Genomic DNA, 25,745 nt, shown 5'->3' with positions numbered 1-25,745 from the left:
CAAATGCTTCACAACCAAAGGTTTTGAGAAAAGAATAACTCACCTTCTTACCATTCCATGCTTCCTATGGAATATCACAAACCAAAGGAGTAGAGAGACCTCTATTAATCAAATATACAATAGTATTGATAGCCTCTTCCCACATGTTTAAGGGAAACCCTACATGCAACCTCATGCTTCTTGCACACTCCATTATAGTCATGTTCCCATGTTCAACCACTCCATTTTTCTCTGGAGTCTTTAGAATAGTTTTTTGTCTATGAATATCATTAGCAGAGTAATAATCTTCAAATTCATGATTATAATACTCACCACCATTATCAAATCTGAGACATTTTAATTTCTTTCTAGTATCATTTTCAACCAAGCATTTCTATTTATTAAAAGTTTAGAATACATCAAATTGTTGTCTAAGGAAATAAACCTATACTTTTCTAGTTGCATCATCAATAAATGTAACATAATAATGAGAGCCACCAAGAGAAGATCCCTAAGCCAGTCCCCATACATCTATATGCACAAGCTCTAATCTCTCACTTCTTTTTTCCATCCCAATCTTCACAAAACTCACTCTCTTTTGTTTTCCATACACACAATTTTCACAGAAATCCATAGTAACACATTTTAGACCTAGTAAAACTTGCTTTGAATGAAGTACTTTCTTTCTCACTCACGTGCCAAAGTCTATTAAACCATAGCGTTGTATCAGAATCTATAGTAGCTATTTGTTCTCCCTGCTCAACTATAGCAATTGTTCCTGAACATTCATTTTTCTTTGAAATAACCAAAGTAGAAGGAACAATATAACCTGTATAAAGATATAAGGTGCCTACTATTGGTGTTTGAAAATATTACCTATTTCCAATTACCCTGATGAGAACAAGATGCATCTAGGGGCAGCTAACAACTATTATCAACACATCCATTTAGACACTAGGCCAACTATAAGGCATGACCCTTCTTCTTCTTCAGGCTCTACAAAACCTAGGCAGGTAAACCTGAGATTCAATTGATACTGTACCAGTGCAAAACATATCCCTGAATCTATTTAATGCAAATAAAAACCCCTAATTCTTCTATGCTTAACTAGGAGATCACAAGCATGAAATAGCTAAGGACATGACTCATGAAACTGGAAAGCTAAGTGCGGGTTATACTTTGAATACCTTTCAACATAAAATGAAAATGATTTAATAGATTGATGACAGCAAGACCTAGGTATGAGCAATAAAATTTAATGATCCTATCTGTGATCAGTGCTTTATCTATTGGGCAATTAAATGAATTATAACCATACATCTCCTGGAAATCTCAGACATATATCAACATCAAGATCCCTGATCTATCCTTCACTTTGTGAACTAACATCTGCATCAAAATGAATCTCATACTTAGAATATCCCATCATGAAATCAGTAAACCCTGTGATAAACACCAAGCAATTATATGGCTCTTGGTTCCATAAGCAAGGTATTTCAATCACATACATCACTAAATGAGATGCAACCTAATCTATGGTCTTTAATCATGAACTAGAAAAGATTATAGATCCACAAATAGGAGACAAGATTCAGACTGAATTTGAAACCATTGCCGCTCTTTATTTGCTTTCCTTGAAATCAAATACATGAAAGATGTATAGAATACTTCATAAATCAACTAACAGACATGAACTATTTTCACAAAACTCAAAATGTTGTTCAATACAAGAAGAAATGCTGAAGAATGGTCTCTCAATGCAAAAATTGGAACTCAAAACTGGAACCCCTACTAAGAATGAAAGATAGAAAGATATAGAAGAGAAAGAATTTCCGAATTTGATCTACAACTGCCATCTGTCCACTTGGAATTCAATCTTTCTCAGCTAAATCACCTCTCTCTTCTTTCTAGCATTCTAATCTGATCTTGTTTCATCATTTCTATTACTGACTTGCACAATATCTCTGTTGAAATGATGAAACCTTGCTGAGTCACCAAAATATCTGATTTACCCATTGAAATGCTTGGCAAAAATTGGGTTAAAATGAGTGAATGTGAGAAAAGTGAACTCCAACTGCATTATTACCAATTTTTACTAATCCCCTAACTGGATTTTCACTATATGTTGCTGATATTCAAGTCATTACCATGTTGGAAAACAATTCTGGACTTCGATATCTGAAAATGGTTGCAATTCAAATACCTGAGACAAATCCTCCTGTAGCTCAAACACGCTGATACCTGTGCAAAAACCAACTCCAGAATCAGAAAGTTCATCTTCTCCCGATTTTGATGGTATATTGGAGCACCCAATTTGGTTAAAATTTTCCCCATATATGGTTGTTTGAAAATTAGGCCTCTGTTCATAGCTTCCGTAATAAAAGAATAAAATGAAAATTTTAAAATATTCTATAGTTTTCAACTATAGAAATTTAAAATTTGAAAACACATTTTCAATTTTAGTCTGAATGTGGACACAAGAATATATATATATATATATATATATATATATATATATATATATTTTTTTTTTTTTTTTTTTTTTACTTAAAAACTCTTCTTGCTCCTCTAATGCAATCAAACCAAGCCACTTGTCAAATTAAAATTAGCCAATGACTTCAACTTTGGTTCCATGTGTCACGATCTCAACAACCCTCGCTATCTTGCAATGACAATTCATCATGCAGATCCCGTTTCGACCTCCTTTGAATTGCGTGTTGGTTCAAAACTCTATCTTAGATCGGCATCAGGATCAAGCCCACCACGCGTTGCTGCCTTTACAAAAGGCCTTTGTCTTATGACACTATGTTTGTTGTTTAAAATTGTATTTAAATAGCTTGGAAAGCTATCGCTTCCCCAATGTGGGATATTTCTTTTCAATATATCCCTGCAGTCTTCTTTCACGGCGTCTCCATCTGTTGTTGCCTTAGCGTAGGTGGCCCTTTGGCATGATGCATCTTCTTAACCTTGCGTGGATCTTCTTTAGAAACTATAGATTTCTCTTTGGATGCATGAGACATTATTTATTAGCCTGTGGGTTGAGTGGGTATGTCATGGCTTGGCTTGGAGTTTTAAACTCCCCTGCGGCTAGCTCACATCCTACTTCACCTCCTATTCGAGCTCCTTTACAAACTTTCTCTTGCCTCTGTTTGTGCAAGCTTTCCTCCAACTGGTGCATAGCATATCCTTTTGTTTTAAAAAGGCGTTGGTTTTCTTGCTCTATTTTCTTGCAACGTTTCCCTCTTATCGCATGAATGATCTATTTATTTAGAAAGCTGCTTCATGGTGGCATCATTGAATCTGTGACTCTCCTCTTGTGAATACTGCATGTGGAGTTTCCTTCGCTTTTAGCCAGCTGCGACTAGTCTTTCCTTTCAAATTGCTTGTGTATTCATAAACTCCTCCTCTATTTCCTTTTTATGGCGTGGAGGCTCTTTTTATGCCTTTTAACTGGCATTCTATTATTTGCAACGGTTTGGAATGTTTACTGGCTTTGAAGGCATCTTTTGCACTTTCAATGCATTGGCTATTCCTTCTAAGTTTGCCGCTACCTTTGTTGTCTTCATGATAGCGTGGGATGACTTTGCTTCAATTTGGCACCCTTCATCCTTCGTGCAAAATTTTTTCCTTGCTTGCTTAGCATGGGCCTCTTCTTATGGCAGCTTCCTCCTTTGTGTTTTCATGAATAGTGATAAGATTTACATCATCATATTTAGTTTTATAACTAGGAAGACTATATCAAGGTCTCATGTTAGGATATAAACTAATCTCCTAACGCAAAGTAAGATTCAATTATCTATGGCCCTTTACCATCTCCTAGAAACAAAGTGGCATGGATCTTTTCTCCATTTGCAATGTGAGACAGCTTTTTAATTGCCTGTGAATACCTCTCTTTTTTAGCTAAGATTGTATAATTCTTCTGGTTCAACTGCTGATACAATTCTTGAATCTCAACACTTGCACTCTAAGTGAGTGTCTATTTCTCAAATAGATTTTTGCCCTTTACAAGTACTCATACACATTGCCTATGTACTCACCAAAACTCAAATGAAGATCAGATGTATGCTTCTTTTCAAGGGCACCGTGAAAGTTATTATCTTTATCTATTTCACCTTTGAATTATAATACTCTAATTAATTATCTTCATTATAATTCATTTTAGCCCCCTTGGAAAATACCATAATGCCCCATCATTTAAGACAAGATTAGTCGGGCCCCAAAGTGGGTCCGATTAAAAAAATTTTGTTTTCAAACACCCGATCCTTTAAACTGACCCATTCATCATTTGATATTGATCAAAATCAAATTCGATTACTGAATTATCCTTAAAAGCTCATTTTATCACTTCCTTGCAATTGTCAATTTAATACCAGTGGGTCTCTTGACTGGCCTTAAAAACTAACCCGAACAATTGACCAGGCTCTGAAACTCAGGATCTCTGTTCTCTCTGACAATGTTAAACAGGCCTGCAAAAACTTGTTGCATGACGACATTAGGGTCAAAATATATCGAACTCTAAAGTTGTCAACTTAAATTCACCTACAAATAAACATGTTAGAAAACTGGAAAGTGCGTTTGGAAATGGCCTGGAAAACTAGGCAAATGGACACTTGGGAAGATGAAAACTAGGGCATTGGTTCTCTGTCATGAGGACAGTATGATTCCACAATTTTGGCTCATGAAAAATAACTGGGCGCAAATGACGGACGTTCAAAGTAGGCTACTCAGAATTTTGCAACTGGACATGCTGATAGAAAGCATTTTTTGTGAATGGAATTGACCTGAAAAAGTGTGCATATGGATTCGTCAAGTTCTAAAAACTGGCACACTTGTAGTATTTTTACTGGACAATATAGGGGAACAAACTGTTTGATCTTTCCAATCATGGATTTCAAGTTATAATGTCACGAACAGGGGTACTGATAAATTTGCAAGTGTTGAAACCAGTAAAAAGTCATAAATTGCATTTGGAATCACGTTTGAAAACTGATCAAACGAATTTGTCAAGACTTAAAAATTGAAACATAGGAAGTCTTTGATGTCTACCATGCAACACAAAAGGATATTTAGCATTTGGATCAACTTGTCAAAAGTTATTACTTGTGAAATAGGGCTTCCCAGAAATTTAAATATTTTGCAAAAACATGAAAATAGTAACTGACCAACTTTTAGGGATTCAAAACCTAGTCAAACGAACTTGCAACAACTCAAAATATAAAAAATAGGTTCTTAGGTATGGACACTAGATGCTCCCAAAGTGGTGAATCATGACACAATTCTGGGTGTGAGATATTCACTGGCAAACACAGCCTCTTGTCGTTGTTTGACACTAGGGCAAAATGCAGATTTGAAATGCACTCAAAACAAGACTTTGCAGAATGGTTCAGAATGATGCTTTAACTTCATGGGACACTTAGACGCACTAAATGAAAGGTGCTAGAAGCATAAAACACCTCATAGGGTTCAAAGGTACAGCTGGGTACATAGGCTTCACAAAGCATTTATAGGCCTCAAATTTTTCAATGGTGCTCAAAATGTGGGCTACAATTTTGAGCGCCAACAGTGGCTTTGTCTAGCGATGCATGTCCCTTGTGGGCATGGCAAGGATTTTAGATCTCTGGAGGAAGCATACCACTCCCAAAAACTTCAAAACTTCTCTCGAACAGCTTTATTGAAAATAGGGAAACAACTACAACTACCAAGATTATGTACACACGATGGCCCCAGGCCATCGAACTTCAACAAAATTGTTTACCTCTATCATAAAAATGATTTTCATCTAAACTTTTATGAGGTAAACTAAAATTTCCACTCATGCCAGTCTCACCAATCAGATTATCATCGTATAACAAATCACTCGGCAAAACAAAATTATCACTCTTACTTTCATAATGCATATAAAAACTATGTTCATCTTCAACCACTTGCTTATTATGAAAGTTCTAATCAACATGCTCAAAAATGTCAAACTGAAATTGAAAACTCTCTTCATGTAATGACTCATACATGCTATCATTTTCGAATATGAAGGCTTCATATTCAACTTGGGGAAAAAGACCACTCATACCTTCAAAATGTGTATCCCTTTGCATAACCGGATAGGAATCAAATGAACAATCTGACTAATATTCACATATGTCATCCACATCAGAATCTGAAACTAATCCATAATCTTCAAATGGTTCTTCACAATCAGCAAATAGATTAGTCTTCACATCAGAGAGTTCATCATAAATCTCATTGCAAGGTGCATACTGATTTTCAAAAACAACTTCGTCAAACACCTTGTCATTTACTTCCTCAGATGCAACATAATCGTTAGTTTCACTATCAAACTCGAAAGAAGAACATTCTGATCTCTTACAGTAGTAAGACAAGATATCATCATCAAACTCACTCTCAACTAAATCTAAATTGCCCATGTGTTCTTCAAAAAGAGGATTGATAATTCCATGCAAAGCGCCTTTGTAGACATTAGGACAAGTGATGTGCTGATCAACATCAAACTCCTCACCATATAACGGGTTAGTGACAACTTTAAAACCATTTCTAAAATCACTGTCATGGACACTTTCAGCATATGAAGAAGAAAAATCAGAATCATATGAAGACTCAACATCCACTCCATCAATGAAGCATATAGAATACAAATCAAAGTTACTTTCATTGTCTCCATATAGGTGATTCAAATGTCTTGCAAGCAAATCATCATTTATCTTACCAATAGGTGCTAATGCATTAATCTCAAGATCAATCACATACTGATCATCACTACACTCATCCTCAAGACACTCTTCTACACAATTAGGAAATACGTCTCTATGGATAACCTCTTTGTCTTCATATTGTGTAGACACATTTTCTTCATAACTTTCAATCTCAAACTGATTTACACAATTCTAAAATGGACACTCACTTTCAGATTTAAGAAAAGAATGCATACCTTTACTGACATAAGAGCACTCACTTTCATCATTACTCTCTTCTTCCCAATCAGCATCTGATTCACATGAAGACGCATATGTACTATCACAATCCTCTTCTTGACTTGAGCAACAAGTCTCGCCATTGTCTTCACATGATGCTTCTTCACAATATGTCGGATCAGCAATTTCATATTTATCACTTGATGCATCACTTCCAGGTTCTTCATCCTCATACTGAGATAAATACCTTTCCTCTTCCTGATTCATTATGTTTTCAACATAATGCAGATCATCAATAGGAAAATGAATGACTGGATTTATATCTTGCATGCATAACTCATCAAGTGAATCAACTCTATCATTTGCTATTGTAATACCATAAACATGTGCATTCAATTCAGCACGAATAGAATCATTTCTTTTTTGCAACAAAGAGATTTCATGTTCACATGTTTTTATTTCTGAACCTTCAACAAAACTATTTACAACAACAGGGGTGCCTATTTGCTGATCTGAAATTAAACATTCTATATGACATTGATTTGTTCTTTCCACCTCATCTTGCTGGCAAATATTTCTAGAGAAGTGATTCCTGGTTAATCCATATTTTATGTTATTCTCAATCTCGATCACTGTCATGAATGCCTGATGCAAATTCTTAGGTTCTTTATCTCTCAACAGATAGCTCATCTTCTTATCAAATGCATCGAGATAAACCACTAAACACATTTGATCATCCGACTTGTAGCTTTCAGGAATTTCATTTAAAATCTTTGCAAATTTGATATTAAATTCAAGAACTAACTCACCATTCCTGATTTGAATTTTCAAAAACTTATCAAAATAATCAGAGATGCTTACTCTTTCCCCGAACTGCATCATGAAGGTTGACATTAATTCATCACAGGATGAAATTGAACATGCTATTAGGAATGAAAACTAGTCCCTAGCATCATCCTCTAAAGTTTGAACAAACAATTTCATCTGAATGTCTTCATGAGCAATTTCAAAATCACCAACCAAGTCACTAAACAACTGAACATGATGACTGGCTGAAATTTCATGGTTTCCACCAAACTTAGGCAAATACTTTCTAAGGTTACAAGGCATAGTATTCAGGAAACCATGGATACCATTAAAATGTAATGGCATATACCGCTTGGTAGAAATAGATCTAAAACTTTCACTAATAGGTTGCATACTAGATGAGATGAAACTCGACATTCTTCAAACTCAAGACTCATTCACCATTAGACACTTTCAAAATTTATTAATTGCAGCAGATCTAGAGTTCTTTCTACCAATTCAAAACTTCAAACACACTTTGACATATAAAACACTTTTGCTGAATCTACTTTCCACAAAGCATGTTGAACTGTACTGAACCAATCTCCTATTTAATGCTATAAACCATTTGATGGAGAAAATTTTGTGAATCTTTACTTTCATGTAAATAAAATCACATGAGAATGGAAAATACCTTTTATTATGGATGCCTACAACTACTTCAATGCTGCAAATAACAACAGATTCAAATCTTAACCAGATTTATTAACACTTGCACTGCATCTCATTTGATTCTTTTACCCAATGTCAAGAACTTGAAATGAATTCTTCAAATCTGCCTTCCCACTGTTGTTCCCTTCATAATGCCTTCATATTTATGAAGCACTGGTGCAGAGATTTTACTTTGAGTCACCACTCACTTAGTGAGAAAAGATTAACCAACTTGCAAAAAAAAACAAGATGGTCCAGAACTTACAACTGGTATTTGCAAATTGTATTCAACAACAGGGGAATTTCACATTCTTGACAAACTAAAAGAACATGACATTAACTCTGAATTTTGACAGCAACTTATCAAAACTTCAAGTGACTTTGATATTGCAAATCATTCAATTCAACTAAACTTCTGTTGTCAATGAATAAGAACACTGGGGGACATGAACCTTCAGCAAAGAAATGGAAAATACTTCATGACCTTGCTATTTATACCAGAGATTCCAGTAATTATAACAATGAATTTCTTCATAATCTCCCCAGTGGAGTCACCATTTTGTTGGTGTTTGAAAATGTTACCTGTTTCCAATTACCGTAATGAGAACAAGATGCATCTAGGGGCAACTAGCTCCCATTATCAACACATCCATTCAGACATCAAGCCAACTATAAGGCATGACCCTTCTTCTTCTTCAGGCTCTACAAAACGTAGGCGGGTAAACCTGAGATTCAATTGATACCGTACCAGTGCAAAACATATCCCTAAATCTATTTAATGTAGATAAAAACCCCTAATTCTTCTATGCTTAACCAGGAGATCACAAGCATGAAATAGCTAAGGACATGACTCATGAAACTGGAAAGCTAAGTGTGGGTTATACTTTGAATACCTTTCAACATAAAATGAAAATGATTTAATAGATTGATGACAGCAAGACCCAAGTATGAGCAATAAAATTTAATGATCCGATATGTGATCAGTGTGTTATCTATTGGGCAATTAAATGAATTATAACCATACATCTCCTGGAAATCTCAGACATATCTCTACATCAAGATCTCTGATCTATCCTTCACTTTGTGAACTGACATATGCATCAAAATGAATCTCATACTCAAAATATCCCATCATGAAATCAGTAAACCATGTGATAAACACCAAGCGGTTATATGGCTCTTGGTTACATAAGTAAGGTATTTCAATCACATACATCACTAAATGAGATGCAACCTAATCTATGGTCTTTAATCATGAACTAGAAAAGATTACAGATCCACAAACAGGAGACAAGATTCAGACTGAATTTGAAACCATTGTCGCTCTTTATTTGCTTTCCTTGAAATCAAATACATGAAAAATGTACTGAATACTTCATAAATCACCTAACAGACATGAACTATTTTCATAAAACTCAAAATGTTGTTCAATACAAGAAGAAATGTTGAAGAATGGTCTCTTAGTGCAAAAACTGGAACACAAAACTAGAACCCCTACTAAGAATGAAAGATAGAAAGATATAGAAGAGAAAGAATTTCTGGATTTGATCTACAACTGCCATCTATCCACTTGGAATTCAATCTTTCTCAGCTGAATCACCTCTCTCTTCTTTCTACCATTTTAATCTGATCTTGTTTCATCATTTTTGTTACTAACTTGCACAATATCTCTGTTGAAATGATGAAACCTTGCTGAGTCACAAAAATATCTGATTTACCCATTGAAATGCTTGGCAAAAATTGGGTTAAAATGAGTGAATGTGAGAAAAGTGAACTCCAACCGCATTATTACCAAGCTTTACTGATCCCCTAACTAGATTTTCACTATATGCTACTGATATTCAAGCCATTACCATGTTGGAAAACAATTTTGGACTTCGATATCTAAAAATGGTTGCAATTAAGGTACTTGAGACAAATCCTCCTGTAGCTCAAATAGACTGATACCTGTGTAAAAACTAACTCCAAAATCAAAAATTTCGTCTTCTCCCAATTCTGATGGTATATTGGAGCGCCCAATTTGGTTAAAATTTGCCCCAGATATGGTCGTTTGAAAATCAAGCCTCTGTTCATAGCTTCCGTAATAAAAGAATAAAATGAAAATTTTAAAATATTCTATAGTTTTCAACTATAGAAATTTAAAATTTGAAAACAAATTTTCAATTTTAGTTTGAATGTGGACACAAGAATATATATATTTTTTATTTAAAAACTCTTCTTGCTCCTCTAATGCAATCAGACCACGCCACTTGTCAAATTAAGATTAGCCAGTGACTTCAACTTTGGTGCCACGTGTTAGGATCTCAACAACCCTCGCTATCTCACAATGATGATTCATCATGCAGATCCCGTTTGGCAAAATGGCGATGACCATCTAGACTTTTCGATTTCTTGACAACCTCGCTACTTCGCTAGCCGGAGTTTCGAGAAATTTTTGGCTAGCGAGGTAGAGACTAGCCGAATTTCTTAATTTTCTAAACTCCAGTCCCGGTGATGTCATTGGCCTCCTTTGAATTGTGTTTTGGTTCAAAACTCTATCTTAGATCGGCATCAGGATCAGGCCCACCACGCGTTGTTGCCTTTACAAAAGGCCTTTGTCTTATGACACTATGTTTGTTGTTTAAAATTGTATTTAAATAGCTTGGAAAGCTATCGCTTCCCCAATGTGGGATATTTCTTTTCAATATATCCCTGCAGTCTTCTTTCACAGTGTCTCTATCTGATGCTGCCTTAGCTTAGGTGGCCCTTTGGCATGATGCGTCTTCTTAACCTTGTGTGGATCATCTTTAGAAACTACAGATTTCCCTTTGGATGCGTGAGACATTGTTTATTAGCCTGTGGGTTGAGTGGGTATGTCATGGCTTGGCTTGGAGTTTTAAACTCCCCTATGGCTAGCTGACATCCTGCTTCACCTCCTATTCAAGCTCCTTTACAGACTTGCTCTTGCCTCTATTTGTGCAAGCTTTCCTCCAACTGGTGCATAGCATATCCTTTTGTTTTAAAAAGGCATGGGTTTTCTTGCTCTATTTTCTTGCAACATTTCCCTCTTATCACATGAATGACCTATTTATTTAGAAAGTTGCTTCATGGTGGCATCTTTGAATCTGTGACTCTCCTCTTGCGAATGTTGCGTGTGGAGTTTCCTTTGCTTTTAGCCGGCTGCAACTAGTCTTTCCTTTCAAATTGCTTGTGTATTCATAAAATCCTCCTCTGTTTTCTTTTTATGGCGTGGAGGCTCTTTTTATGCCTTTTAACTGGCATTCTGTTATATGCAACAGTTTGGAATGTTTACTAGCTTTGAAGGCATCTTTTGCACTTTCAATGCATTGGCTATTCCTTCTAAGTTTGCCGCTACCTTTGTTGTCTTCATGATAGCGTGGGATGACTCTGCTTCAATTTGGCACCCTTCATCCTTCGTGCCAAATTTTTTCCTTGCCTGCTTAGCATGGGCTTCTTCTTATGGCAGCTTCCTCCTCTGTGTTTTCACGAATAGTGATAAGATTTACATCATCATATTTAGTTTTATAACTAGGAAGACTATATCAAGGTCTCATGTTAGGATATAAACTAATCTCCTAATGCAAAGTAAGATTCAATTATCTATGGCCCTTTACCATCTCCTAGAAACAAAGTGGCATGGATCTTTTCTCCATTTGCAATGTGAGACGGCTTTTTAATTGCCTGTGAATACCTCTCTTTTTTAGCTAAGATTGTATAATTCTTCTGGTTCAACTGCTGATACAATTCTTGAATCTCAACACTTGCACTCTAAGTGAGTGTCTATTTCTCAAATAGATTTTTGCCCTTTGCAAGTACTCATACACATTGCCTATGTACTCACCAAAACTCAAATGAAGATTAGATGTATGCTTCTTTTCAGGGGCACCGTGAAAGTTATTATCTTTATCTATTTCACCTTTCAATTATAATACTCTGATTAATTATCTTCATTATAATTAATTTTAGCCCCCTTGGAAAATACCACAATGCCCCATCATTTAAGACAAGATTAGTCGGGCCCCAAAGTGGGTCCGATTAATAAAATTTCGTTTTCAAACACTCGATCCTTTAAACTGACCCATTCATCATTTGATATTGATCAAAATCAAATTCGATTACTGAATTATCCTTAAAAGCTCATTTTATCACTTCCTTGCAATTGTCAATTTAATACCAGTGGGTCTCTTGACTGGCCTTAAAAACTACCCCGAACAATGACCAGGCTCTGAAACTTAGGATCTCTGTTCTCTCTGACAATGTTAAACAGACCTGCAAAAACTTGTTGCATGACAACATCAGGTTCAAAAGATATCGACCTCTGAAGTTGCCAACTTAAATTCACCTGCAAATAAACATGTTAAAAAACTAGAAAGTGTGTTTGGAAATGGCCTGGAAAACTAGGCAAATGGACACTTGGGAAGATGAAAACTGGGGCATCGATTCTCTGTCATGAGGATAGTACGATTCCACAATTTTGGCTCATGCTGAATAACTAGGTGCAAATGGCAGACGTTCAAAGTAGGCTACTCAGAATTTTGTAGCTGGACATGCTGACAAAAAGCATTTTTTGTGAATGGAATTGACTTGGAAAATCATGCATATGGATTCGTCAAGTTCTAAAAACTAGCACACTTGGAGTATTTTTAGTGGAAAATACAGGGGAACAAACCGTTTGATCTTTCCAATCACAGATTTCAAGTTATAACGTCACGAACAGGGGTACTGATAAATTTGCAAGTGCTGACACCAGTAAAAAATCATAAATTGCATTTGGAATCACGTTTGAAAACTGATCAAATGGATTTTTCAAGACTTAAAAATTGAAACATAGGAAGTCTCTGATGTCTACCATGCAACACAAAAGGAAATTTAGCATTTGGATCAACTGGTCAAAAGTTATTACTTGTCAAACAGGGCTTCCTAGAAATTTAAATATTTTGCAAAAACATGAAAATAGTAACTGGCCAACTTTGAGGGATTCAAAACCTAGTCAAACGGACTCGAAACGACTCAAAATCTAAAACATAGGTTCTTAGGTATGGACACTAGAAACTCCCAAAGTGGTGAATCATGACACAATTCTGGGTGCAAGATATTCACTAGCAAACACAGCCTCCTGTCGTTGTTTGACACTAGGGCAAAATGCAGATTTGAAATGCACTCAAAACAAGACTTCGCAGAATGGTTCAGAATGATGCTTTAACTTCATGGGACACTTAGATGCACTAAATGAAAGGTGCTAGAAGCATAAAACACCTCATAGGGTTCAAAGGTACAGTTGGGTACATAGGCTTCACAAAGCATTTATAGGCCTCAAATTTCTCAATGGTGCTCAAAATGTGGGCTACAATTTTGAGCGCCAACACCTACTTTCACACCTTTTTCTACTACAAGGGAACCTTTTGAAAACTTCCAATTTTTATCATTAAAAGTAACTACACAACCCTCATCACCGAGTTGCCCTATTGAAATTAAATTCCTACTCAACCTTGGAGCATGTCTTACCTGATGTAGTATCCAATGATTCCCATTCTGCAACTTAATTTTAACTTTTCCCTTTGCAACAATCTAACAGGGTTCATTATCCCCCAAATAATCAAGCCCAAAATCCTCTTGGACATAATCAATAAAATAACCTCTATGAGGTGTAGCATGAAATGAAGCACCAAAATCTAAAACCCATGAATCGTCAACACTTTCTAAAAATAGAAGCAAAGAAACCTCTCTAGATTTGATACTTACCACATTTGCCTCCTTGTTCCCTTCTAGTTTATATCCTTCATTATTCTTTCGAGTCTAACAATCTTTCATCTTATGCCATGACTTACCATAGTACTAGCAATCTCTCGATCCTTTGGATTGAAACCTCTTCCCCTTTGACTTTCCTCTTGATTTCCCATGATTTTTGGAATTATTTCCTCTCTCATTCTTTCTACCTCTTCTTAGTGCATTCAAAGAACTTCTTAATGTAGATCCACCTGAGGATTTCCTACGAGTTTCCTCACTCAAAATAACACTAATCACATCATCAAATTTTAGGGTATTAGACCCAAAAATAAAATTACTCACAACCATTGCCAAGCCATTCCAACTTTCAGACAAAGAACACAAAATCAAGAGAGCACTAATTTCTTCATCAAAATTAATACCCACAGAAGGTAACTGACTAGTAATAGTATTAAACTCATTTAAATGATCTACAAAAAATCCACCTTTTTTTATTTTCATATTAAATAAATGCTTCATGAGAAATACCTTGTTTGAAGCAAAGGGCTTTTCATACAGTTTTGCTAGGGTTTCCATCAACTCTTCCATCGTCTTCACTTTTGTAATGTTAAATGTCACCAATGGTGCCAAGCATAATCAAATGCTTCCAAGTGCCTTTATGTCTAAAATCTTCCAATCCTCATTTGACATAGTTTCCCATTTCATAGATTTTCCTTCCAACAACTTCCATAAGTGCTTTTGATAAAGATAGTCTTCCATTTGCATCTTCCATAACTAAAAGTTCTACCCATTAAACTTATCCACCTTTAGCTTACCCTTGTCTTCCATAGCTCCCACTCAACTGTGAGACCTTCCTGCAAGGGATCACTAAAAAAATGACAACAATCTAGCTTAAAAAAATGATGAGGGTTTGGCTCGAATACCACTTCTTAGGATTAACCTCAAATAAAAATAACAATTACATGCAAATATAACCAATATCAAAAAATAATAGATCACACATAAGAGAACATAAGACACCAAGATTTAACATGGTTCACCCAATCCCTAGGCTACATCCACCAACAACAAGTCCAATATTATTATGATCTAGTGATTACAACCTAATTACAATCTGTAATCCCTTACAGCTCAATACCACTGTAAGAACCAATTTTTGCATCACACCTTATGAAAATCCCTAACCATAAGCCTTTTTATAAAAGCTTTTTGTCACTTAAAAAATTAGCTCTAGAATAATTGAAAAATAGTAATCGACACCTTTTACAATATAAGGTCATTTTTGGCTTCGGGGGCGTTGCCCCACAAAAACCTCGTAGGGGCATTGCCGCTCAACCCCACCCTATACTATGACAAGGAGTGCACCTAGGGCATTGCCCCTTGACCTATCTTGAGGGTGCTTCCCCCAAACCCCTATAGAAATAATCTAGAGGGAAATTGCATCAAATAAACTTCTGGGTCTAATTAGGCTCCACAACAACATAATGAGTGTGAATCTAAAGGATGAAGTCGTGACAGTGATTAACAACATGTAAATATGATTATGTCATGCCCAAAGGCCTACAAAGTTGTGGATTGAAGCCAAATTGAATCCCATTCAAATTCATAGAGGTAAAATCATGTGCTATGAGGGAACATGAGTCTATGTGTTTTATGTTGCATATTCATGGAAATTAAGTTGTTTAGTTTTGCTTATGAAGTTGTATAAACTTGAGCCAAATCTCAATCCCAATGATCAAATAGTGTGAACATGATGTTAAATGAATCATTTAGGGCTCATAACTAGTAAGGCATGCTTGAGATCTGGCTTAAAGGCCATCAGATTGAGGTGAAAGAATAAAGTGTTGTTTGTTGTGCTCCAATCTAGGAAATGTTGCTGAGAAAGGGGTTTTCCATCCCAAGGCAATGAAAAAGGCCACTTCTCAAGAGTCTTTGAAAATAGAAAGGTAAGTTACTCCAAAGTATGAATATTCCTCAGAGATTCTCAAAAGATACTTCCAAAAAATTTAGTGATAGAAATGTGACCCCGATATAAAGAAGATGGAGTTTTAAAGGCTTTAGGTGGAAAGTGAAAGGATGAAATGTGCAAGCCATTTGAGGATCACTCCCTATGATGTGATCTCAAATAGATAGAAAAAGGATCTCTAGAAAAGCTAAGTTCTCTCTCTCTCTCTCTCTCTCTCTCTCTCTCTCTCTCTCTCTCTCTCTCTCTCTCTCTCTCTCTCTCTCCTGTATATGTTAACATTATCAAGTATATATGTATTCCAAATTCTAAAGCAAAGGCACTTCTCAAAAAGCTAAAGCATTTTGTTGTTAAGCGATTCTTGGTCATATCACTTTACTTTAAGTAAATTAATAAAACTTTTAGGAATTTTTTATTTTACATGCAAATGAACAAAAAGTTTAAATAGTCATTACACATGGAATTAAATGCAAATCTTGCCATTATAATCATTGGTCAAACTTAATTTCATTCATGTGGTGCCAACATTCTAATTCCTAAAGCTATTTTAGTGGAATTTCTTGTAATTGGTTTCTTCAAGTATATTAAAATGACTATTTATTGAGAAATATATCCTATGCAATCATAGCAAATAAAAATTAGAGCTGATGGATATGATAAGTTAGTTGGCCTAGAGAATGAGTTAAAAGATCTTACAGACACATCTTTGAAATTCTACAATTTGGGTGATATTCATAGAAGACTAATTCTCAACCCATCCACCCAATTACTCAGAAACTTAAAGAGAGTGGACTAGTTAAAGCAGCCAATTTTCTAATGGTAGGTCATGCACTCGAGTTAGTGAAACAATGCATTGAGAGATACAACCTAAATGCAAAGAAGATTTTGTTTCCTAACCAATCTATTCTCATCTTGATCAATAAGGCACTGTGCAATTCGCATTCGGCATTCCTGTGAAGGAGCAGTATTGTAATGTTGATTTTAGCTCTTTCATGTACATGTGCAATAAGAAGAAGACTCCCAGATGGGAAGATATGCAAAGGACATGGTTCCAAACTACTCGCTCAAAGAAGAGAAAAATGTCAAAGACCCTATTCGGCACAAATTTGAAAAGAGAGATAATGGATATCTTCGCACTCCTCATACTCAAAGGAAAAGAGGAGATTTTGGACTTCATCGAGCACCATTTCTTCCTAGTACAAGCAATATGTGCTAAAGATATGCAGATTGACTGAGCACATATCATCTATGATGAGATTTCCTCGTGGTTGAATTCAACCAGAGGATTCAAACATTTTTACATGTCCTCATATCTAATCTATGCATTGGAAACTCATCATTTGTGGCCCAGCCTCCCTAGCATCCCAAACTATGATGAGCAAACCAAAGTATATGAATTTTACCCACATTTATCATTGCAAAGAAGCTATGAGGAGTATGTTTTTGTTAATGATGCCTTCATAATGGGGCTATTCCATGAATTGTAAGGATGCCCTAAAAGAATATTTTCACTAGAGGCAATTTCATCCATATGCCAATTTGGATGCTCAATCATCTAGTTTTTGAGTTTCTCCTATTTGTGAATAGGAGCTTATGATGGATTTCCTAAGAGGTTGCCAAGATATACGGAAGACAAGGTTGTTCTAGTCAAATTGTATCGACAGATCCTTGAAGTGAACACCCTATGTTCTAATGTGAAGAAGATAGCCAGGATTCCCTTCCCTATAGTGGTTCGCCCATATTCATGTGACTCCAGATCAGATGCTTAGAATTTGGTAAAGAGCTTTGAGAGAAAAATTAAGTTCTTAGACTACGAGGTACTCATGCCTCAATATGATCCATTTAACTTTGTAAGGGATCATTTAAAGTTGGGATATGCCTAAAGGCATGTTCCAGATATTGAAGACTTTTGGTCTAGGTGCCTTAATGAGTACCAAACTCAAGAGAGATCTTGGTCATGGCTAACCATTAATAAGATTAAGTTAATGATTATGTTGATGTTTTTGACCTTATAGACGATGGATCCTGCATGCACCCCACATCCAATGAGAAGATCAAAGGCACCCCAATTTTGTCTACCCCACTTGTAGATCTAGTCATTGACACTGTGGAGTTTCTTATGTAAGAATAATCAAGAGAATATAAAAATGGGTGGAATGGACCCAAGCAAGGAAGAAGAGGACTAGAAGCAGTAGTTCTATGGTTGGAGTATCAGCTAGAGCTACCCAGTCAACTGTAACAATAACCACCACAGCTACTACATCAACATCTATATGACCATTACAATCCATTGGCCAAGGTGGAGACTAGCCTCCAAAAAGATTGTTCCACTCACTCCTACCTATGGAGTTGGCTCTCTTGCAAACATCGGGAAGGCTAGGGAGAAGTAGGATGACAAGGACAAAGGGAAAGAACAAGAAAGATTAGTGGCCAATCCATCATCCCCTATCCAAGCTATCAATTTGGATGGTGACACTAACCCCATGGATGGCCAAGAACAAGATTCATCTCAGCAAGGGGATACCCTATCCCTTTCGATAACTAAGGTCGATGCCTTCCCTATTACTTCTCAAAGTAGGCCATCTCCATTAATCCTAAGTAACCTATTTGATCCTACTGCATTGCAGTCTACTATCAATGTGCTCTTTATAGAGTCATGGCTCAAAGAGATCATTGATAGGAAGAAGAGGAGATATGAGGAAGCGGCTCCATTGAAGGACTTGATCACACTAGTCACCTCCTCTCAACCATCCAAGAAGATGAAGAAGTGGAAGATAGTTGTTGCACTGGCTACAAATTCAATGACTGGCCATATGCTAGTTGAGATTATTGAGCCACAAAAAGAAGCCAAATTTTATGAGCTCTCAAATGAGTATTTCCAGATTAGATTGATAGATCTTGGCATCCTAGTTCATGATTCCATGGTGAACATGTGGAAGTCTACCAATGAGAAAATCAAAGATAAGTTAAAAGAGCTTAGAGCATATAAGGAAATATTGAGAGCCTCAAATAGAAAATTAGTGGAATACATAAGGTCTGCACTTAGGAGACCTTTGTCAAGTCAATTTGACCTGAATGTAGAGGAGAACAAAAATATATTCCTGAAGTTGCAACAAGAAAGGCAATTTGGGCAAGCTAGATGACTAGTAGATTAGATCAAGGCTCAAGGTCCCCCACTAGTTAAAAACCTAGGAATCCTTATGTTGGATGCTCACAAGCTCATGGAAGTAGCTTCAAATCATTAGACAACCATATAGAAGGCAGACAACAAGCTGACAAAGCAATTGGCCCTTCTACAAGAAGTAATAGACATGAAGATAAATGTGGCCATTGTTCATGGGATCCTTAAGAAAGGCAAGGAGTCATTGCTTTGCTAGAAACAATCCTTGGAGTTTGTTATAGAAAGCTTCATGAGATCTAAAAATAAGCTCAAGGGTGTACACGACCTGGTGCAAAAGGTCATTGAGACATTGTTTCAATATTTGAAGATCTTGCACACGAAGTCCTTTGTGTCCACTAATGGAAAGCTCATGGATATTGAGAGAATGAAAAAAAAGCTCTTGGCATTTGTCAATGAAGTCATTGACCCACTCAACTTCCAAGTGTCCAAGATCCTAGAACTCTCAGTAATGGATACAATTATAAAAGGGGAGAAATGGAGAAATTTCAGTCAAGGGTTACCAAAATTGATGAGTTGACGAAGATGCATGACTATTGGATAGTCTGAGCTAACAATATCATTATTCCAGATGTCAAAGAGCTAGAAAAAATAACCAAAGCCATGAAAGCTTATAGAGATAAATCAATTACTCCTAAGAAGACATGATGTTCTAATGCTTTTCTAGACATCTTTCATTCTTCCCCTTCTCTTTCTTTTTGTAGTCATTCATGGCATTTTGTCAGTCTTTGTAATAGACAATGATTCATGCTTGTCCTATTTTTAGTTAATTCTATTCAGAGATGCTCTGTGAAGCAATCATCCAATGTAACTAGCCATTTTGAGAAGGCCTACAAATGTAACCTTTTCTGAAGTTAATAACATCGGTAAACTTTACTTTGGGTAAACTCCTATAGCTAGGACTATTGTGTGTGACTCTAAGTCCAATTCAAGTTTTGATATTCGTTTAGTTTTAATATAGAATATGGAATGAATGTGCTAATGTTGAGAATTGAATGAATGTGAATGAAAATGGTTTTGTTTCCTTTGTTCAATAGATTGTGTGTCTTACTCTCTTTAGCATAAGAATCTCTTTTATTCTCATCATTGTATGTCGTAGGTTATGTGTTTAGTATAGTTAGTTGCATGAGGAAGCCAGAAACTAGTGTGTGGAGAAGCTGAGAGATAGACAATTTGGGTATTGTCAAAACATCAGCTAATTATGTAGTTTGGGAATTACCTATTTCACCATCTCTTCCTTTCTTCATGTTCTTGTAGTTGGTTATGCATGTTTCCATTCATTGCATTGTAGTTCAAAATAGATTACATGTTGTGAATTAGTCCCCTTTTAATTGCCTGGGTTGTTTAAAGTGTTGAGTAATTTGGTTTTTGCCTCTTCTACTCTCTGGTTAAGAGCATACCCCCAAAACCCAAAAAAGAAAATTCATTTCATATCTTGCATTCAAAAGGGAGTTGTATCTTTCAATTTAGGGGTCCTTGATAGATTACTACATTGACCCATTCTGTTGTTAACTTTTTCTATCCTCCATAAGCCATTGGGCAAGTTAACAGTCAAGGTATAAACCAAAAGATAAGGAAGACAAATTGTTAATCAACTGCCTCATATGTCACCTAATCAAAAAATTGCTTAGCGAACACTAGATCAAGAGAAAAAGTAAGGAAAGAAAAAAAATTTGTGTACCTAGAAAGGTAAATAAGGAGTTGAAGGCTCCATTGCCATCACTGAGTGCAAGCATACTAAATTCAAATAATAATAAAATTAAGAAGAAGAAGACAACAATAGTCAGACCCAATCCTATTACACTTAATGAAGACATTGTCAAACCTGATTGGGATCCAAAAACATTAAATCCAAACTCTCTAAGTATATATGGTGAAATATGTTCAAGAAAAGAAGAAAAATATCAATTGAAAAGTAGCACAAGAAGAAACAAGTTTTATTCTATATCAAATATATCTTGTTGGATGTTGTTATTGATCTCACATTAGATGAAAAGAACCCCCATATTGGGACAACTTGTACGACTAGTACAACTAGTTAAAAATATGAATGAGCCTAATATAGATGTACATGAAATAGTGATAGAAAGATCTGAGAGGAAGTTTGATAAAAAAAAATTGGAAAACATTGCTCTAATAATAGCAATTCAACACGTGGAACTTTCCACTTTAGTTATCAAGTTGGATGCAATTGTTCAAAATATTCTTTCATTGTTTAAAACATTGTGCAACATTCCAAATATTACACAAGAGATTAAAGATAAGCTACAAAAAGTTAGAGAAGATATGAAGTCATGTACAAATAGATTAAGTGCTGACCCAGGATCCTACATGGTTCACTACTCAAAACTAACATTCTATACAAGAGTTCAGCATGAATTGTTAGCAAAAAAAGTCAACACAAGGTCTAAAATCAATGAAATGCAAGCCTTGTTACTACTTCATCTTGAGGTTATGCAAAGATATATCACAAAGGCCAAGACTTTTATTTCTAGATGTGGATTATCAATTGAAAATCATATGATTTAACTTGCAACCAAATTGAAAGTCAAGAAGTAGACCCTCAAACTCTTGAAGACCAACTAGGACACCACTATGGAAATTATGATGAAGAGCCACCAAAAATTTCTTGATCATTTGGGCATAAGTTTTAAGTAAAATTTCAAATTTTGTTTTGGGAATGAGTGTCAAAAAAGGGGGGATAACTATGTATATGTTTTGATATGGGGAGTATTTGTTATGATTATATACTATGTTGGGAGATATAAGGACAAATGAATACAAATGTCTAAGTTCTATACAAAAAAAAAAAAAAAAGATTTTGCAAAACACATGCTATATCGAGTATCAAGACATGAGGTGAAGGGAGTATATATTTAGGTGGAGTAAAACTAATTTTCACTAATTTAATTTTGAGTTATCAAGCAGAGAGATTTTGCCACTGATGCCAAAGGGGGGAAATGTTACTATTAAGTAACATGGATCAGTTTCCACAAATGTAATTATATTTCCATTGTTATAGATATGTTCCAAATGCAGATCCCAAATTCTTATAAATATAAGAGTAGGATACATGTCTCATGTCTCATGAAGAGACATGTCTCTATGATTAATCATTATTATATATTAACAATATAATATATTTATTGTATATAATATATTTGTATATAATATAATATATTTGTATATAATATAATATATTTGTATAATATAGTATATAGTATATATTTATAATATTAGATATATGTAGTGTGTGTGTGTGTGTGTGTGTGTGTATATATATATATATATATATATATATATATATATATATATATATATACTACATATATCAACATTGTATCTTAAGATTAAATCAATCCAACTATAGCTATAATCTTAACACTCCCTCTTAGCTAGGGAGGATTTGTTATGGAGCAAAATATGCTCTCAAGCATATGGAGATATATCATCTCAATGTGATATTCCTAGAATGGCATGTTTATTGATATCAACATTAATCCACCAACACACACACACACACATACATATAAACATATATTACATATGTAATTTTCTTCAATTCACTATGAGGCTAAATTTCACAGCACTCCCTCTTTAACAAAGAGATAATTAAAATAATTATAATACAAGATTTGAACACCACCTTAAGTTTGGTCTAAGATAGATTTTAGGTATGGTGTCCAGAAAGATCTGGCCTAAAGAACCAGAAAAAATTAATTTTCATGGTGTCTAGCAAAATCCAGCCTGAAGAACCATGATGAGTTGGTTATTAAGGTGTCCAACAAAATCTAGCCCAAAGAACCATGATAAGTTGGTTATTAAGGTTTCTGGAAAAATTTGGCCTAAAGAAGCATGATAACACTTGCTCCAATGCATTTTGGTGTAAATATATAGATCAACTATTGGTAAAGTTGTCACCTTACAATAGTTATCTTCTAGTTGATGCATTCGTCATCATGACTTCTAGCACTCTAGGACAAAAACATAATGAATTCTATCATGATAATAGGTCTACCATTTATAAGATCATCACCTTACAATGGTTACCTTCTATTTATATATGTCAATGAAATATCATCACCTTTCATTACATATCATATGTTAAATAGTAACCACCATGAACTAGGTTAGAGGGTGGTACAAAGGCTTTCACCACAATTCTATCTAATAGAGAAGATATCATTTACAAAGGATTGCACCTCAAAATTCTCCCTCTGAACATCAATCCTAGGAAGTCAGGTCCACTAGTTACTTCTTTAGAAGCCCCCTTCACCCAAGTATACATGTCGAACTCACTCTAAATCTGATATCAATCTTTTGAGTTTCTACTGATAAGTTAATACTTCCTCGTGATGCACTCAAGAGTAGAATCATCAAAATCATGTAGTCACAAACATGTAGTTATAGACTCCCTCTAAGTATCAATATTCTAAGCTCCTAGTTTTCCTTTGAAGAAGTGTCATACTTCCTTTTAATGTAGAAAAAATATCATAATATCAATCATAAAATATGTTTATTTCAAGAGCCTTACTTTTTCCATCTTGATCATCAAGGTCTTTGAAGCTACTATCATTAGATTGAGTGTACATAATATTTGGTAGAAAAAGTACCAACCTTCTTTTCCTATAAGAATATCCTCAACATAAAGGAAAAGATCAAGGCAAATAACCCTTATACTATTTATAGAGTTACAAATAAGAGAGATATTACAAAGATTAGATAAATGTAAAAGATAAAAATACTTATTTGCACATGAAGATTCAATATTGTCTTCTTTGATTATTTGAGAATGGAACATCTCCCCTCTAAATAAGGTTCAAGTGGGAATGGAACATTGACTATTCTTTCTCTCACTATGTAAGATGTCCACTCATTCTTATGTTGTTGAACAATTTTGTATCAAATATGACAACTCCTTTCTAAGTTCTCATTTTCTCTTTTTGTCCATTGAAGGTCCAAACATTCATTTAGTTTAAAATTAGAAGTGAACATGTCCTTCTATTTTCTCAAACTTGTCCACAACACACCAATATCTTGATTGAGTATGATTGTGCCACATGTATGAATCTACAACTCATATGTCAAGTTTCATTCATCAAAGAGAGACTCGTAGATGGTTCAAATGAATTACTTTAAAAACTTCATTAATGTGTCACAACAACTCAAATTTATGTTGTTCATGCAAAGGTAATTGTTTGATCTTTTTTATTAAACCTATATTATGCACATCTTGCAAGCTGTGTATTCCAAATTTATATCATTATTGAATCTATCACAACATGGTTTACTCCCTCTTAATCAATAAGATTGAGTTCATTGAAGGTTAGCTAAATAACATCCTCATTATTCTCCCTCTCTTTTAAGGTTGCCTCTAATAACATGTCAAGTTCCCTCTGAATCTGAATCTCCTTCTTCCTATAATAACATTCTCAGAATAAAAGCTCAAGGAAGATAGCTCTTATAGTAAAAATCACCTTAAATAATTATTCTCAATGATAATATAGTTTTAACTATAAGAACAAAAAATAATTTTGAATAAACATCTATAAATGATCTAAACAATTAAATCATGTAAACCTTTAATCTTGTGTTATCATCAAATTAATCCCTATATATATATATATATATATATATATGCTTTAGAGTAACTAGGGGGGGGGTGAATCAGTTATTCAAGGTCCAAATGTCCAATTCAAACTTTTTATCAAGTAAAGTGTGCCCATCTAACTATTTATTCATCCAAGCTTTAACTTTCTTATTTAGCAAGTTACTGTAAATCAACATGCAAACATAACACATGAAAATATCAACACATAACACATTGATTTATGTGGAAACCCAATTTGGGAAAAACCACCAGTAACATACTACTCAATTTTTACTCTTCTGAAGTGATGCCTTGTGAAAGGCCTATCCTGTTAAAGGCTACAACACACTATTAAATGTGACGTCGTTAAAGGATTTAACCACCCTATTAGAAGTGGGCTTGGTTAGAGGACTTTAGAACATTCACTTGGAACGCCACCCTATTAAATGATTTACAAATGGTTGTTAGACCAACCTAAGTCCATAGGATTTCCTTCTACCCTAACTGATACAATTTCTAGAGAGTAACAATAAGGGGTTTTGACCTGATTACAGCATACAACTCAACTTGTAGATTTTAGATCACCATTTAGCTCATAACATTGCCTAGCTTTCAATCTTTGCAACTCTAACGGCTTGCCCTCCTTCCAAGCTTTGTCTCCTTGAGTCTCCATGCTCAATGTACTAGTGCAATTATCTCTCATTCTGATCACCTGCCAAAGCAAAGTCTTTGTGCTCTGTTCTTCCTTCTCCTAGATGTCTTCTCCTTGACACCCTTCAACCACTTTTCAATTTGGCACTCCAATAGCTCTTGCTTCTTGGTCTATGACTCCTTAAATAGAAATCTAGAATTTCTTTTCCTGCTCAATTCTTCCCTCCTTTAATT

Source organism: Cupressus sempervirens, chromosome 1 (genome assembly GCF_028749045.1).
Source record: "Cupressus sempervirens isolate cs-2001-9-10 chromosome 1, ASM2874904v1, whole genome shotgun sequence".
NCBI lineage: Eukaryota > Viridiplantae > Streptophyta > Pinopsida > Cupressales > Cupressaceae > Cupressus > Cupressus sempervirens.
The sequence above is the reverse complement of the archived record's forward strand: the minus strand, read 5'-3'. Positions refer to the sequence as shown.